Below are 17,720 nucleotides of genomic sequence, written 5' to 3'. Positions count from 1 at the left end.
TTACTTGCTAGTCACCATGTTCAGTGTCCTGTTAATATTGGCTTGTTTGATCATGTGTCATGCAATCCGTGTCATGTTCTCCTTTCTCCTCTATATCCGATCTGAGAATGTGCTACAATCTGTGCTCGTTTTTTTTTTTTTTAATTTGCTGTGCTGCCAAGCACTGGCCTTGAGTTTAATCTGGCATTCAGGCTCTGCACTGTTATCATTTGGGTCTCATGGAAACTATCTTTTAGAGAATATTCAGAATTACACTGCCTTCCTTTCCTCATCTGGAAGTCAGTTTATGAATAATATCAGGAATGATACCGCCTCCTTCTTTCACAGTGGGCTAATTACAACAGTTTCTGAGTATTTTGAATATCCATGTGTAACCCATACATTACTATTTCTAATTCTGAATAACAGGTTTCCTCTTCTCTCTAAGATTAGTCAATTGTTTAGAAAGCTTACCTGGGAATCTGTCCCGAAACAGTCTTGTGGCAGGTGGCAAGGTGTGTGGGAGGATATTGGCAGGTACCTGTCATGGGTGTCTCCTCCAATAGTTTTGAACTTCACCCCTGAACAAGTGCAAAATCCTAAAAACCTGATAGAATGTTTGAGAGTCGTATGCCCTGACCCTGATAATGCCGGAGAACGACAGCTTGCAGCATTGTGCTGGGTCCTGGCTTACTCCTATCAAACACTGTTTAACATCATCCAGCACCTTGAAGAGAGGGAGGAAGTCTCTGAATCCGATGACCAGATAACACATGCTGTGACTGACCCAGAGGATCAACCAACTGTGAAGACACTGACACTGCAGTGAGCATAACAGCCATGGGCTTAAAACCCATGGGCTTATCACTACTAGTGACAAGTCATAGACTGCAAGAACTTACCCTAGTGTAAACACTTGCCTTAACCTGTTTGCTTGCTGCTTCAGCAAAGCAGTTGAGTATCTAAAGTCTAACATTAAAAATGTCCTGGTGGCTGTGGCTTAACCAGAGACCTTATGCACTACCCTTAACCTTAAGTGTTGGTGGGATATTTGTTCTGTCTTGCTTTATTGAATTTTCATGTTTTACCATGGCATATATGGTAAAACTTGACTTTACTATCTACAGAAATCTTCAACAAAATGACCACGAGTAAACATAATATTATATTGTGGACTAAAGGGAAAGAAGAACCCAACAAATGGGAACATAAAAATAGTCTCATATGAACCCCAAAACTGCGGAGGATCAGAATAAGAAGAAATCAACACTTTCAACATCAGCCTGCTTCTAAGAGGAACTTGGAACACTGGGAAAACTCCTCTCTAAAGAAAACAGGTCTGCGCTCCCAGAAATCCAGGGATTACTAGAGTGATGTGAAATACTCTGGGCAAGAGGGGCAGCTCTAGGATGGAATGGTCTAGACATTAGTATTTTAGCTGGGTTCTTAATTCCTACTTTTATCTTAATTTAATGATGTCAAGGTATCATTTTAACTGGGCTGGTAACTTGCTTTATATTAGTTGGACTAATTCTTCAGCCCTAATTGTCTTCCCCTTTTACATGCAGCAAAATGGTAAGTGGAAGAAAATAGGAAGGACAGTGACACATGAAAAACAAAAAGCAAACAAACCAAAAATGGATTTAAAAGGAGAGGAAAGCAGCGAACAGCTGCCATCACCTTCCTTCTCAGATCTGTTGGCTGAGTCGATGAAAATACAGGATTGCTGCTTACAGTAAGGGTGTTTGTTACCATCATGATCTGATGAACAAGAAAAGGAGCAGGCAGGAGTTTCATAAAGATTGGAACTCTCAGTCATGAGCTGTCTATGAAATGAGAATATCCCATGGCATAGATTTTTTCTTTACCTTCTTGTATACAAGTCTTGTGGGGTTTCTGTATGAGTCTCCAGGGGTCACCAACTGAGAGAAAAAGCAGCTAGAAGAGAGTTTATACCTCTTCTTAAAGAAAATATGTCTGTTAAAGAGGAACCCTTGTCCTTAGTCATGCTGTCAGAAAAGGCTTTGACAAAGGGATAGCCAGGAGGTGATTTCACCATGTTGATGCAGTGCAGCTCTATGATGAGAGTAGTAGGGATATTGAGTGGACACTTATTAGTTTTCTCTCCAAATGGAATTATAGTTTTGGAGGTAACTTTATTATTTTCAGGTTGTGCTTTTGAAAGGAGTTTCCCAATTGTTCCCACTTCCAATTCTTTGTTTTGCATGGTGAAGTCTCACAGTGAGTGAATTAGATTTTATTTCAGATGAAATGAAGCCAAAAAGGTACACACAATGGATGCCCTCCTAATGCATTTTGGTCACTAATGGGTGTCTAGTTTCTGGGAATATGCTACAGATATGAAGTAAAACTCCCCTGAGCTTGCTCAGTGTAGGCATCAGATCCTCAACATCAGCTACTTTGCTTTACAGATATGCTCTTATTACGCTGCAGGAATTGCTAATGCAGACATCACTTTAAAAGGTCAGATCTTGGTAATGGATGACCCTGTATTCCCCCATGGGCTACAGACAGATGAAATGGTGATGTCTGCTGTATACAAAACCTAAAAGAGAAGAGTGTCCTTGCCTCCCAGACAGCTCCAGAGGGATGCAAACATTTTTGTGGCATCTTATAGTAGAAAAGGTAGCGGAACAAAAGGGAAAAGTGGGCAGGCCTGAGTGAGGCTTAATTGTATTATATGCTTTAGCAGTCTGGGGAGTACTTATGAAGAAAAAAGAGAAGGAGAAGGGGAAGGAGAAGGAGGGGAATGGAGAAGGGGAGTGAGAAGGGGAAGTGGAAAGAGGGAAAGGGAAAAGGAAAAGGAAAGGGGAAAGGGAATAGGGAAAGAGAAGAAAAAGGATGCGTGCCAAAAAGCTGAGGAAAAGTTATTGACTTAATAATGTCTAAAGGCCTGGGTCAGCTAACAATGCCTAAACATGCTGGGGGTGATTGTTTGCCCTAAGCTAAGGTAGCAAGCAAAGCTGGAGACCATGAGGGACCAGCAGCAGAGCTGGTTGTGACAGATCTAAGGAGAGCAGCTAGCTTTGGATGGCAGCTGGTGCTTGTAAGGGGCAGCCGTGGGGCAGGTTTAGTTGGGCCCCTGCTGTCTATCAGGTGGGGTGAAGATTCCCTCTGAGTCATAACGTTGTGTATGGTGTTCCTGAAGAAGGCAGTGGGGCTGCTAGCTAGGATTTAGTTAGCTATCCTGTTTGTCTTCTTTTTCTTTTCTCCCTCCAACCAGCTTTACTTTTTAAATCATTATATTTGTCTTTCTTAACAGTCAGTACAGTGAAAGAGAGATATAAAACAGATCAGAACAGTTCACCCAAAATGTTTAATTTCTTTCAGTTTTCATTCTATACAGGGAACTGGGGATGAGTTAATCTGTACCTGACTAAAGCTAGGTGAAATTGGTATTACTGTAGGTTTATAAACTACTTGAATTCTAAACTGTCATCATTTCATAAGCAAAATGGAGCAGCATGGGAGGGGAAAGTTGTTTCCACCCACTGGGCGAGCACTGGGGAGAATCGGTTACTGCTAAAGCTGCAGTGGGGCTCAGAGGGACCATTATTTTTATTATTTTTTAATTATCATACTACATTTTCTCAAGTCAAAGTTATGCCATGCTTGAACATAAGGGAACACTCTCTGCTATGAATAGCTAGGAAAAATACTTTTTAAAGAGGAAATTTGGAATACTTGAACCCATGTGCTGTAACAAGCAGTACCTAGCAGAAGAGCTGAAACTTAATGTGATCATTCAAAACCATGACACAATTATTAATGGTCTAGTAACCACTGCTGTTGCAGTAGGAGATCAGTTACAAGTGGTTTTGGTCCTTGTGATGTGCCACCTCTTGCTTTATGAGAGCTTCAGAGTGTGAAAGGAAGACTTCCAAATCTGTTGGAAATGATTAGTTGCTTTAGCATACAGAGGAGTCTTAAGGCAAAAGAAGGGAACCTTTAATTACTTCATGTGAAAATGAGCCATTTTATACTTCTGAGAGGCCACATAACAATACTCAGCTCAGCATTGGGTGTTATTAGCCTAGAAGATGATTAGGTTGGGTTACTCCAGGCCTCCTGAATGGCAGTACAGCTGAGTGAGCTGCCTGTGTAGTTAAAAAGCATTATTCTTTCTCCTGACTCTGCTGTTAATTTGCTGTGTGATCTCTAGGTCGGTCACCTCTGTGCCTTGCTTTTTCCTTTAACCAGCTGTTTTCTTAGCTGTTTAAACTCTCATAACATATATTCTTCCTGAGGAAACACAGTAGGATGCTGATCTTCTGGGCACTACCATGTTGCAAACAGTAATATCTGTCCCTGTGCCTCCTGTGTTGCACAAAAACCCACTGCCTATACATCACTTTGAGTATGGACCATGATGTTGATGAAAGCATTAAAATTATTGTATGGATTAAGCACTGTGAGCATTCAAAGGTTTATCTAACACCAGAAAAATTATTGTGGATGACACTTTTCTTTTTATATTCATCAAAACAAGGATTTTAAGTCTATGTTCTTTAATTACATTGCAGAAAATTTGCAGAAAATCATCATGCTGATGAGACCTTTTTGCAGTCACTGATAAGATTTTTTAAAATCCATTGGCATTTCCTTGTGAACATCTGTCTGAAGTGCTGATTACCGTATCCCTACTTAACTCTGTATGGGGGAGCAGAAGGATTGCAGCCTAATGGGCTACAAAGCCAGAAAAGTGGGGGGGAAAAAAGAAAGAAAGAAAAAAAGGAAATGGCTCAAACAAACAGAGGAAATCAAAAAGATGAAAATGTACATATTTAATGCATATGAAATGATTTTACCATCATCATCCCATGATGATTTCATGATCCTTCATCACACTACAACAGTTATCCAGGTTGGCTTTCCCCTCTTGAAATCTACATTGAAAAATTGATGCTTTCTTTCACACTCAGATGTTTTTATTAATGAAGGTTCCCATGACTATGTGGTTGCAAGATGCATGTCCCACTTGGAGGCCAGATTATCTCATGCTATGTGCTGTCTTCGCATGGAGTATTCACATTTTCAGCATGTGATTATATGCTTTGGGAATGGAGTGTTCACAGGAATGCTCTTGATGTGTACTTAATGGGAGGAACATGTTAATTGGGTGTCTCGTACCATCTAAAGAAGATACCTCAGGCCTAGATTAACTGGAAGGGGTAGGATGAAGTAATCTGGGCTACTTTGAACTGGTTCATGTGGAAAGGACACACACATGGCTTTTAATCCCTTTGCTGCATCTTCAGTTTATGATGGTGCATTTAACCATCTAATGTTTCTCTGCAAAAAATCTGTACCTGCTTTTCAACAGTATTTTGAAGAGGACTAGGAAACATGGCCACATTTCTTAAATCTGGCTGATTCATTCCTCTCTTAAACCCACATGTAGTGCTTGAGGTCTACATTTACCATGCTCAGATCTGACAAAGGTACAGTGATGAGGTTCTTGCATTCCTGTACCTCTGATGATCTATTGCTGGAAGGTGTTATTAATTAAAGGTAATCTGGTGCTATCAATACTTCACAATACTAATGATAACTCTGGTGTATTTCCTTTCATCTCCCTTTCTTTATTGTGTTTTGCGCTTTTGTTAAGGCTTCCTGTGACAGGTCAGTGTTTGAGGACAGAAAAGCAGAAATGACATACCTTCAGTTATCACTGTGAACAGATTTGTATAAGGTACTTGTTTGGAATTTTCTTCTGATTTAGTTTAGTTTGTATTATAACAAGTTTCAGCATTAGAAGTTAAAAGCTGTATTTCAAATCATACTCTTCCAATTCCTCTGTCTGCAGCTGAAGACACATCCTTTGGAAAGCAGCCATCCTGTTTAGAAAAACAAAGACCAGAGGTATGCAGTGCTGACAGTAGGGACAGCATCAGGATCACTCAGACAGAAACTGCACAGTAATTACAACCTGCTGATTAGCATGAACTGAAAACAATGGATGGGATTAATATTAAGCAGACCAACACATGAACTAAATCTCCTGGCCTCTCTGCCTAATATGCTTCCTACTGTGTTATCTGGATTCTGAATGCCAAATTAAGACCTATATTTCTACTTTTCTCTAGTGTACCCTACTTTATCTTTTTCTTTTTTTTCCTACTCTTTTGCAAATATTTCCTTTTGCTATCAGAATTGCACACAGAAAAATGCTGAGATGATCAGAAAAATTCAACGTGCAAGCGAACTACTGAAATTTTGCTGCTGCATGTGCTGTGTTTGCTTTTTTGTTGTTTAAAGTGCTCTGCAAGAGCAGGACCCATTCAAATGTTCATCCTCAGTAATGCGCAGACAAACACCCAAAAAGAACAGATCTCTCTGTAAAACCAAGGCAGAGGTGACAGCAAGTGTGTGATCCTCCCAGTAATTTGTCACCTGAGATGAATTCATTCCTATTCTTCAGCCTTGTTTGCTCCAGTTCAGTAGAGTAACCCTGGTTCTACACCACTTGAGTGGATTTTAAAAGCTTTGAGAATGGCATTTTTATGCTGTCAAATGGTAATGACTTTCCTTTGGCTAGTTCCCTTAATTAAGGGGAAGATGCAGAGCTGACAGCTGGGAATGAGGCTCTACAGCTGTGGCAGGGATTGCAGTGTCTTCCCTGGGCTTGATGGGCACATGTGCAGCATGAGGAGATGGGGGATTGCTGAGTCCAAATTAAAGTTATAGAGTTAACATTCTGGCAGGAACGTATATAAGACTTATATATTTCTATATGTCCTACTGCCATGCTTTTCCCCAAATCAATAAAAGTGTCTCTGGCTTTCCTTTGTTGTGCTTGTAAGGTCACAGACAGAGGATGGATCTGAAAAAAAGTCATCTTAGGAAACACAGAAGTACTGCAACGTGTGGTGGATGCAGAGCTGGTTCAGGAATGGATGGGTAAGTTGGCACAGCAAGAAGTATGGGAAAGAGATCACAAGCAGGCCAAAAGGGGGCCATGACTTTTATTAGGAAGAAATGTAATTGAGTGAAGAAGCTGGTGTATTAGCTCTGGAGCAGGTGGTTGAACTCTGGTTGCTCAGCTGCTCATCAGGGATTGGAAATGGGTGCTGCTAGGGCAGAGATCTCTTCTGGCTTGTGCTCCCCGTGTCCCTCAAGAGTTCATTACTGGGACAGAGCACAGGTTTAGTTACCCTCTCCTGGGCACATATTTTTACTCTGTGCTGTATAGCGCCAGGGAGACATACCCTTAAATAGCCCCTCTTGCTTCTGCAGATGTTTGACAGCTACTAATGCATTAAAGCCAGCACAGTGATGAGGCAGGTTATTATTAGCCCTGTTGTGTAGAGTGGGGAACTGAAGTGCAAGAATCAAATGAGTTTTCTAAAGTTGTAGGGAGCAAATGTGGCAGCATGGCTTCTGCATTTAGGAGCTCTGGCTGTGGATTAGGAGCTATTTGGACATGGAGACACAGGGGAAGACCTCTTGCCCTTCTGGCCTTGTCCTAAATGTGCTTCCAGGTTTGTACCAGTGGGTTAGTAGAAAGAACAGCCTTTGGTCTTCCACTTACCTCTGGCTGCTGCCTGGGAGGCAACAGGGTGATGGAGACTCTTCCGTGTTGTTCCCTGGTCCTTACCCACTCACAAAATGGCCAAATGAAGCGTGGTCTTTCCAGGATTCCTCTAGTTAGAAATAATCAGGCAATGAGCTGTTACTCAAGAGATTTATTTTGAAAAAATGTTCTAAAAAGGCACAGGAAGAGCTGATAACCTTTTAGCAGATGAATTTTCTCACCCATATGGCCAGAGGCTTTGGGCTAAATGTTAGTCTGGTGATGAGTGGACCTTTGTGGAGAATGGGCTTCAAAGATTTCTAAAAATCTTTGAATCCCAGTAATCGCCTAGTGTTTCCCATCACAAGAAAGCAATTAACAAAGAGGGCTCTTTGGACACAGAGTGACCCCTGCAGCACTAATGGGCTGAATCTCAAACTTTACTTTTACTTTTCCCAGAGTACTTCTGCAATTGTGGCTGGAGTTATTGGCACTGTCTATGAGGAATATCCTTGCCTGCAGCTGCCCTTTGAATTATGAAAATGCTGAGGAAAAGCAGGGCGTCAGTCTGATACATTCTACCGTGCTCTTTAGAAATCATATTATGAGTAGATGTCAAAGTTACTTGAGAAAAGTGTTGGATCTGGGATTTCCATTTCACAGGAGGTATGCTTGAATCTCTGTGCTCTGAAATGAAGGTGAATTACTGTTATACCTAAATGGTGACCCTTCCTCAGCAGGACTGGTAGGATCTCAGTGTAGTTTCCCTTCAGACTGATAACATTTAAAAGGAAACACAACATTTGTGTTACAATGTGTGTAAAGATAAATGGTGAAAGAAGGAGTCAACCTTGTCTGTGTAAGGTTTTGAGGTTTTGCTTAAAGCAAAGTTACTGGGTTTGTATCCATCTTAGAGCAGTTACTGGGCCGAATAGCCATTTTTGGTGAGAACAGAACTGAACCATGGCCTGTTTTTTAGTCCTGTACAGAAGGCAGTGCCTCTAGCATCTGTGCTAATATCAGAGGGAAAATCCATTTTTGTTAGGATGCAAAGGAAGAAATTGGTTTCTTTTACCACAGTGAGAAGGCAACAAGAGAAGTGCAACAGAATAGAAATATTTAGTAAATGAAACACAAAAAGCAATTTTGTGCCTTAATATCAGGTATTTACTGCTTGAGCTCAGTGATCATTTTATGCAAAAGGCAGTAATTTAATGTACTAATGCACCACAATGTCACAATGGGATTCCTATTTCTAGAGTCTATTGTTATGATGAATTACATCTATTTCAGCAAAGAAATGACATTCTTGAATGAAGCTTGTTGTAGGTATTTTTATCTTTACTTTACTGACAGATTGAGACATAATGATATTTAAAAAGAAATCTATATACAATGCTTAGATAGAGCCTTCCTTACTTCCAAAATAAGGAAAAATGCTGTCTCTGAAGCTGACTGGAAATAGTGTTTGAGACTAGTTGATATAGATGCTAAAGCATTTGCAAGCCATAAGGATTACCATCTGCATTCATTTGCAAATATAAGTAACCAGAAGTTTCTTCTAACCAACTTTTTTTTTTTTTTATATATATAATTTTCTTTATTTTTTTTCTCCATCTAGAGCCATGAGAAAGAAGTGCCTAAGTCTGCTGGATGACATCTTATTATTTTTCTCTTCACCTGTCATCATCTAACTATCTCTCACCTTTGTTTATAAGTTAGGATGTAACACTCTGGGGATAGCTATCTCTTTACTTCAGTCCATATTGTGCCAGGCTTTGTATAGTATCCAAAGTCCCATTAACCCCTTATGACTGTCTGTGCATGTGTATATATGCATGCATTTGTAAGTCCAAAAAAAAAAAAAAGACGAAAGAATAACTGAACTCTCTGTAACTGATGCTTTATTTCTGAGAACTGCTGTAAGGATATCACAGATAGATTTACGATTTACTTCATTTCACCCAACTTGTCATTGTTGCATTGACTTTATAATGAAGCGGTTCTGGGTATTTGATTTATGACTTAATTTTCAAATAAATACTAAATGGGAGGTGATTCACTACATGATACTCTTGCATGTTAAACATGATATGGATACATAACATAGCAAGACAGAGTTAATGAAGTCATAATAAGCTTTTAAAATTAGGTTAGAAGAATAATGACTTCAAATGATCCTATAATGAAACAGCAGAAAAGGTTGGCAAGATCATTTATGCAAGAAAATAGTTATTACAGGAAAGAGCCATTCAAGAAGAAAGGAAGGCAATTACAAGCATTAGCAGATGTAACAGCAAACAACAGAAAGGATAGGACACAAGCTACCAAAAAAAACAGTAAGGCAGCTCATAAGTACCAGCACTGCAGAAGGCTGACCTGTGCAATAAGGTATAATACCGAGAATCAGGATGTCCTGGTCTGAATCCTTATTCTGTTTCTCTCTTGCAACTCACTTCACCTTTACTACTGTTTTAATTTATGAGTACTCTGCCTCTTCAGCTTGCAAAAGACAATCCTCCATTAGGGTTCTGCATAGTTTTTAGATCAATACTGTGTGTGTGTGCTATCTACTGGTTAGAAAATTCACCAGTCTTCTTCTGAAGACTCACACTCCTAGATCTTTTCAACAGTATTTAGAATCTGTGTCTTCTGATTTGAATTTTGCTGATATTGAGATACTGCAATTGAGTCTTTATAATGTTCAGCTATATTAAAAAGCCTTGTGATATCGCATAGAAGTTCTCTGAGGTTAATTTGGTAATCATCAACATGGAAAAAACTCTCCAAAGCTACTTTTCAGTCATGTGTTTGGAGAAGGAGCATGGTTTAGAAATTAATTGAGAGACACCAACACCTCTGGATGACAATTTATCCTACTGATTTAGGACTGAAGTCTTTGGAATTGATTGACCGTGGAAGGGACTTAAAGCACTAAGTTGGAGTGGATGACTGAATTTTAAAATGGTGAGCATGAGGTGCAATGAATCTTGCCTTTGCAGGAGGCAGGTGTTCACTGGTTCAAAGACACAACGGGAATAAATAATGCACAGATTTGAAACATCTGCAAACAGTTTTAATTAAGGATTAAAAAGAGCTCCTGATACATAATTAAAAGATCTAGCTGACATATTTTGAATTTAGATGTTGTCTGCAGTAATTTTATAGCATGGAATAGTAGATAAGAAACAGATACAGATAATAGAATTGTACTATGATATAAATAACTGTGACACATCTGAATTTATATACATGTTATATGATTGAATGCCATGACTTCTGCAAGACCTCCACATTGCCACCAGTTTGGAAGTAATTGGAATCCAAGTGAATTATTTTGACAGATGGTACTAGATCATGACAGATGGCAGCCTAACTGATCTAAATTCCAAAATTCAAAACCTAATCACACATATGACATGCTAATAGTTCAAGATACAAATGCACCACAGAAGAAGAAAGAAGCAGGGAGGGATATAGCAATGGATTCTGCAATTTCAGGAAAAAAATAAGCAGATGTTGTTATTCTCAAAAAGGAGAAATTGCTATTGGTTTTCACCAGTGACATAGTGGGATTCGCTTGGGCCTTTTGTCCAGCTGCCAGTTGTCATCTCTGCTTTCCTGTCACTTTGCAGACTGTCCCTGCAGCCCTGTGCCCTGGCACAGTCTGAGCTTTTAACAGATCTGCTGCTGATCATCGCTGTGCATGCCACATGATATTTCACACCCCTACATCTGTCTTTTTCTGAAGGGTGTTATGGTGCTGAGTGGGTGTAAATTGAGAAGAGAGTTAGCTGGCTAGCTTATATCATTGTTGAAAGCCTCCCCTGGTAAAAATATTCCATGATATCTTGCTCTAGTGATTCCAAGCTTTGCAAGCATTGTAGATGTCATTGGTATTACCTCTTTTTCCCCTTGGTCTCTTAAAGCTCACCACAATTCTGGTAAAAATATATATGAATGAGATCTTCTTGTATATTGAGTTGTTGGGGCTTTTTTGAATTTGACATTTATATATACGTATATAAAAATTACTTCCAGTTGGAGAAGCCAGTGATCTTTCTACTATATCTTGCCAGGAACGTTTAAAGACAGACTCTTAGGCATCTAAGTCCAATTCAATGTGCCTTTAAAAAATGTTTCAAGTGTATTTATTATGGAAGTTCCTTGTTTGAGTTCTTTGAGTTACAAGTTTGTGACAAATCCTCACAGAAACCCCTGGAAAATTAAGTCTGCACTTTCAATCCCTGAAAAAAATACAGTCATAGTTCTAATTCCCTCAACCCTTCCTATTATTTAATTGCTCAAAGGAGAAACTCTCAAATGCTAATGGCTCTATTAGAGAACAGGAATATACAAAGATGAGATGGAGTCATGGTGTCATGTCTTATATGTGTGCGGAGTGTGACTGAACATCTGTAAGGAACTTCACAGAATCACAGAATCGAAGGGGTTGGAAGGGACCTCGAAAGATCATCGGGTCCAACCCCCCTGCCAAAGCAGACTCCTTAGAGCAGGCTGCCTAGGTAGGCGTCCAGACGTGCCTTGAATATCTCCAGAGAGGGAGACTCCACAACCTCCCTAGGCAGCCTGTTCCAGTGCTCTCTCACCCTCACCATGAAGAAGTTCTTTTGCATGCTGGTGCGGAACTTCCTGTGCTCTATCTTGTGGCCATTGTCCCTTGTCTTATCCTCACAAACCACTGAGAAGAGGTTGGCCAAATCCCTCTGTCTCCCACATCTCAGGTATTTATACAGATTGATAAGATCCTCTCTCAGTCTTCTCCAGGCTGAACAGACCCAGGTCTCGCATCCTTTCCTCACAGGGAAGATGATCCAGGCCTCGTATCATCTTTGTGGCCCTCCACCGGACTCTTTCCAGGAGATCCCTGTCTTTTTTGTACTGGGGAGCCCAGAACTGGACACAGCACTCCAGGTGAGGCCTGACCAGGGCAGAGCAGAGGGGGAGGATCACCTCCCTTGATCTGCTGACTGCGCTCCTTTTAATGCACGCCAGGATCCCATTGGCCTTCTTGGCCACGAGGGCACACTGCTGGCTCACGGTCAACCTGTCATCCACCAGGACCCCCAGGTCCTTCTCCTCAGAGCTCCTCTCCAGCAGGTCGTCCCCCAGCCTGTACTGATACATCCGGTTGTTCCTTCCCAGGTGCAGGACTCTACACTTGCTCTTATTAAACCTCATTTGGTTTATTCCTGCCCATCTCTCCAGCCGGTCCAGGTCTCGCTGAGTGACGGCACAACCTTCTGGCGTGTCAGCCACTCCTCCCAGCTTCGTGTCATCCGCATACTTGCTGAGGGCAGACACTATTCCCTCATCAAGGTCGTCAATGAAGATGTTGAACAAGACCAGACCCAGCACCGACCCCTGGGGAACGCCGCTAGTCGCAGGTCTCCAGCAGGACTCTGCACCACCGATCACCACCCTCTGAGCTCGGCCAGTCAGCCAGTTCTCAACCAACCTTACTGTCCACTCCTCTATCCCACACTTTCTCAGCTTTGCTATCAGGATATCATGGGAGACAGTACCGAAAGCCTTGCTAAAGTCAAGGTAGATGACATCCACTGATCTGCCCCCGTCTACCCAGCTGGTGATGTCATCATAGAAGGCAATGAGGTTGGTCGAGCACGACTTCCCCTTGGTGAATCCACGCTGACTACTCCTCATAACATTCTTCTCTTCCAATTGCTTGGAGATGGCATCCAGAACGAGCTGTTCCAATACCTTTCCAGGGACAGAGGTGAGACTGACTGGCCTGTAGTTTCCCGGATCCTCCTTCTTGCCCTTCTTGAAGACCAGAGTGACATTGGCTATCCTCCAATCTTCAGGCACCTCTCCTGTTCTCCAGGACCTTTCAAAGATGATAGAGAGCGGTTCGGCGATCACCTCTGCCAGCTCCCTTAGCACATGTGGATGCATCCCATCGGGACCCATGGATTCGTGTGCGTTGAGCCCACTCAGGCACTCCCCAGCTACCCTCGGGCCCTCCATTTCCCAGCCCCTTTCTCCTCCCACCAGGGTTGAGGAGTCCCGGGGAGGGAGTCCCTGAAGCAAAGACTGAAGCAAAGAAAGCATTCAGTATCTCCGCCTTCTCGGCATCTCCCGTTACCAGGAGACCCCCCTCGTTCAGCAAGGGACCCACATTATCCCTAGTCTTCCTTTTTCTGTTTACATACTTAAAAAAAACCCTTCTTGTTATCCTTTATCTCTTTTTCAAGCCTCATCTCTAGGTTGGCTTTAGCCTTCCCCATCATGTCCCTGCAGGCCCTGACCACACTTCTATACTCCTCCCAAGAGGACAGGCCCTTTTTCCACATTTCATAGGCCTTCCTCTTCCTTTTGATCTTGTCGATGAGCTCCTTGCTCATCCATGCAGGTTTCCTGCCCCCCTTCCCCAGTTTCCTACTCTTAGGGATGCACCGATCCTGAGCTTGGAAGAAGTGCTGTTTAAATGTAGCCCAGCTCTCACAAGCACTCTTGCCTTCTAGCAACCTAGCCCAGGAGATACCTCCAAGCAGGTCCCGGAAGAGGTCAAAGTTGGCTCTCCGAAAGTCCAGGGTAGCAATCCTGCTTTTAGCCTTACTTCTTCCACCAAGTTCCACCTTGAACTCCACCATCTTGTGGTCGCTGCATCCCAAGCTGCCCCCAACCTTCAAATCCCTAACAAGCCCATCCCTGTTGGTAAGGACAAGGTCCAGAAGCACCCCCCGCCTCGTCGTCTCCTCCACCACCTGCATCAGAAAATTGTCTTCAGTGCATTGTAGGAACCATTTGGACTGCTCGTGCCTGTCCGAGTTGCTTACCCAACAGATGTCTGGATAATTGAAGTCCCCCATGAGAACCAGCGCCTGTGATCATGAGGCTACTACCAGCTGTTTTTAGAAGGCCTCATCGACCACGTCCTCCTGATCTGGTGACCTGTAGTACACCCCCTCAACAGTGTCTCCCATACCAGCCCACCCCTTAATTCTCACCCACAAGCTCTCCACTTGTCCTTCACCCTCTCCCAGGTGGAGCTGGGTACACCCTAATTGCTCCCTCACATAAAGGGCAACCCCACCCCCTCACTTCCCCAGCCTGTCTTTCCTAAAAAGGACATAGCCCTCCATGACAGCGTTCCAGTCATGCGAGCTGTCCCACCACGTCTCTGTGATCGCAACGAGATTGTGGCCCTGCGACTGAATGCAGATCTCGAGCTCATCCTGTTTATTTCCCATGCTCCTTGGTAAAGACCAGTGTCTTCTCTGACCACAGTAGTGTTGAAAGAACAAGGATCACATTCACAAGTCTACAAGGAGTAGTCACTTTGCTGGTCACTTTGTTACATAGGGCTATAAATGCTGGTTTATAGAAGAATCTTTGACTGGAGAAGCTCTTTTGTCTAGAAACATAAGCAAAGAATAAAAAGCTGTAGTGGGAGTAAGGTGATGGCTTGAAGCACAGTTCAAATGGACAGCAGAAGTAAGAAATGGGCATAAGTTAGAACAAAGAGTAAAGGACACAAAGAGTAAAGGACACAACTGTGATGTATAATTGTACTTAAACAGCAAAGATGTAGACTCACCAGGAAGAAACTTAATGAAAATGTTAGAAATAATCACAGGAAATAGCTTTAAAAAATCTTTACAGAAAGGTCTAGTGTTGACACACTTGTATTGAGCAGGTGAGGCTGGGCTGATTCTCAGAGTATCTAATATCTCATTGTCTTTGTTGCTTGCAGATCTTTCCTGTCTTTAGGTGTATTTGTACTTATTAAGAATTGTTAACATTGGCTGAATTATGGTTAATATGAATTATGTTAGTATTTTTAAGAGTGTTATTTTCACAGGTTCCTGGCCAATTTACTTTCTATGCATAAGACAAAAAATACACTACAACTTATATAAGATACAACTCTTTCTTTCACAAAAAAAGAAAGGAGAGCAGCTCAGAAATGGTCCTTCTCAGAAGTTGTCCTCAGATTTGGCTTAGTGCTGCAGCTGTTCCATGGAATTGCTCTTAATGACATAAGCACTCACAAAGAACTCACAAACTATTGAAAGAAGATTGTGAAATTGTGTGAAGAATTGATCAAAAGTCATCAATATCTAATTTAGCAACATTATTTTGATAACTGTTCCTATTACTATGCTGAAAAAACTTATTTATGGGCAAAGAGTAAGCACACTGTATATAAAAGCAAAATAGAGCAAATAATTTCCAGCTAACATAAATGAAATCTTAAGAGTCTAATCATTATCCGGATCTACTTGTTGCATAGAAAGAAAGAATAATACATTTATAGTTGTTATATATACACTTCCCAGTTTATATCCCTTTTCCTCTTGCGCTAACTCTTCCCCTGCTCCTCTGGGTCCTAGTGTTGGTGGTGTCATGCTGATGGTAGTGGAGGGATGGATGTTACAGAAAGCTGTCAGCATCTGGAGTCTTTTACCAGAAGGAATATGATGATGTTGATGCTTTTTCCTTCCAACCTGTAGTATCCTCTTGAGGGTATTTTTATCTGTTTGATATTCTTCCACCTTTGTTTTTCTTCTTTGGTCTGAAGTTTCATGATACTTCTGAATTTACTATATATGATGCTTTTTGTGTACGTAAGATACAATTTCTTTGTTTTCTTATTACCCGTAAGGGTTTTTTTTTTTTTTGTCCATGTCCAAGTCAGAAGATGTTTTAACTGACCAGTCGTGAGTTATCTATAGTGTGGGGTCCCCAGTGCCAACCTGTGACCCATCTCTAACCACTGTGTGCCTGCACTCCTCTATGCAGCATTGCGTGCGTCTGCTTCTCAAGGCCTGTACTCTTGAACTGTATTTCTCTATGCTTTATCATTGTGTTAGAGTCATACATATTCTACATAAAACAACTGTTTGCTACTGTTACCTATATAAATCTGCAGTTGTACCATACAAAGGTGACAGAAGTAAAACGTATTAGGTACAGACACTTAATCAATTAGAGAAATTGCTGTTACACCTAAATCAATGCAAATTTCAGGCAGGTCAAGAAAAGTTCAGACAAAGCAAGCCTGGCAAGCTTCAGTTCTGAGGCCTTGCAAACTCAGAACAAAGCATGTGGTTTGTTGCTGGCAATAGCAGTACAATCTCTCAGGGCTACATATTATACGATATATTACACTATACTTCAAGTGGAAGTTATAACAAAATATAACTAAGGTGATTCAGAGTTTACAAAGGAAAGCATAATTTCAAATTCCCTTGGCCAAAATTCAAGCTTGACTATAGATACCTTGTCTGTATTAAATGGGCAAAAATGCCAGCTGGTCTTATAACAGGGTTGTTTTATGATGCAAACCCCTTCACATGACAGATTGCTTCAGATAGGTCACTGAGGTCCCGTACTGGAAAGACAAAAAGCTCTCCTAAACCTTTATTGCTGAGTTTTTGCAAGAATGATACCTTGGTGGGGGATCAATCATAAAAAAGTGTCTGTTCTTAGAAAGGAAGGAGACAGATATTTGCATTGAAGAACTGGTCGACTATGAAGTAGACAACTTTAGTCATACTGTTCCTCATACTGATGAGAAGTAGAAGTTTCTGTGAACCCTACTGACTCACAAGGATAATTTTTGTGTCAGAAAGACACAGATGTAACAATGTGTTAGAGATGCAATAACTTTGGAGAAAGATTTTGTGGTAGTCTTTGTGAGATACCTCATATTTGAGGTATAAGGAGCACACCATCCCTGTGCTCCTTGATGAATGTAGCAGGTCTGCTGGCTTCTACTCTGCTGCTTTAGCTGTAGAGATTTCTAGTTGAAAACAATATTAATTGGAACAGTATTAATATTGCACTGGATCTAAGTTTTTTTAGGAAAAAAAGAATCTTAGACCGAGAGCAAAATTAATATTGTTCCTGAAGACAGCCCTTCATCTGATTTTATTTTATTTTGTTTTGTTTTGTTTTTTATTTTGTTTTATATTGTATTTGTTTTGTTTTGTTTTGTTTTATTTTGTAATTTGGCCCCAGACCAGCCATCTTTCATCTTTTTGATCTGTGGACCCTTTAATTTAGGTGTATCGCTTTCTCACTCAGTGGTGCATAATAATAATTTGGAAGCTAGTGACAGGCATAGCAATCAATTAAGCCTAGGTTATCTTTATATATATCATATTAAGTGTGCATAACTGGGCTTTGGGAAAGCATCTTTTATTTTGTCCTTATTTCT

This window comes from Cygnus atratus, chromosome 1 (assembly GCF_013377495.2).
Source record: "Cygnus atratus isolate AKBS03 ecotype Queensland, Australia chromosome 1, CAtr_DNAZoo_HiC_assembly, whole genome shotgun sequence".
In the NCBI taxonomy this organism is placed as follows: domain Eukaryota; kingdom Metazoa; phylum Chordata; class Aves; order Anseriformes; family Anatidae; genus Cygnus; species Cygnus atratus.
The sequence above is the reverse complement of the archived record's forward strand: the minus strand, read 5'-3'. Positions refer to the sequence as shown.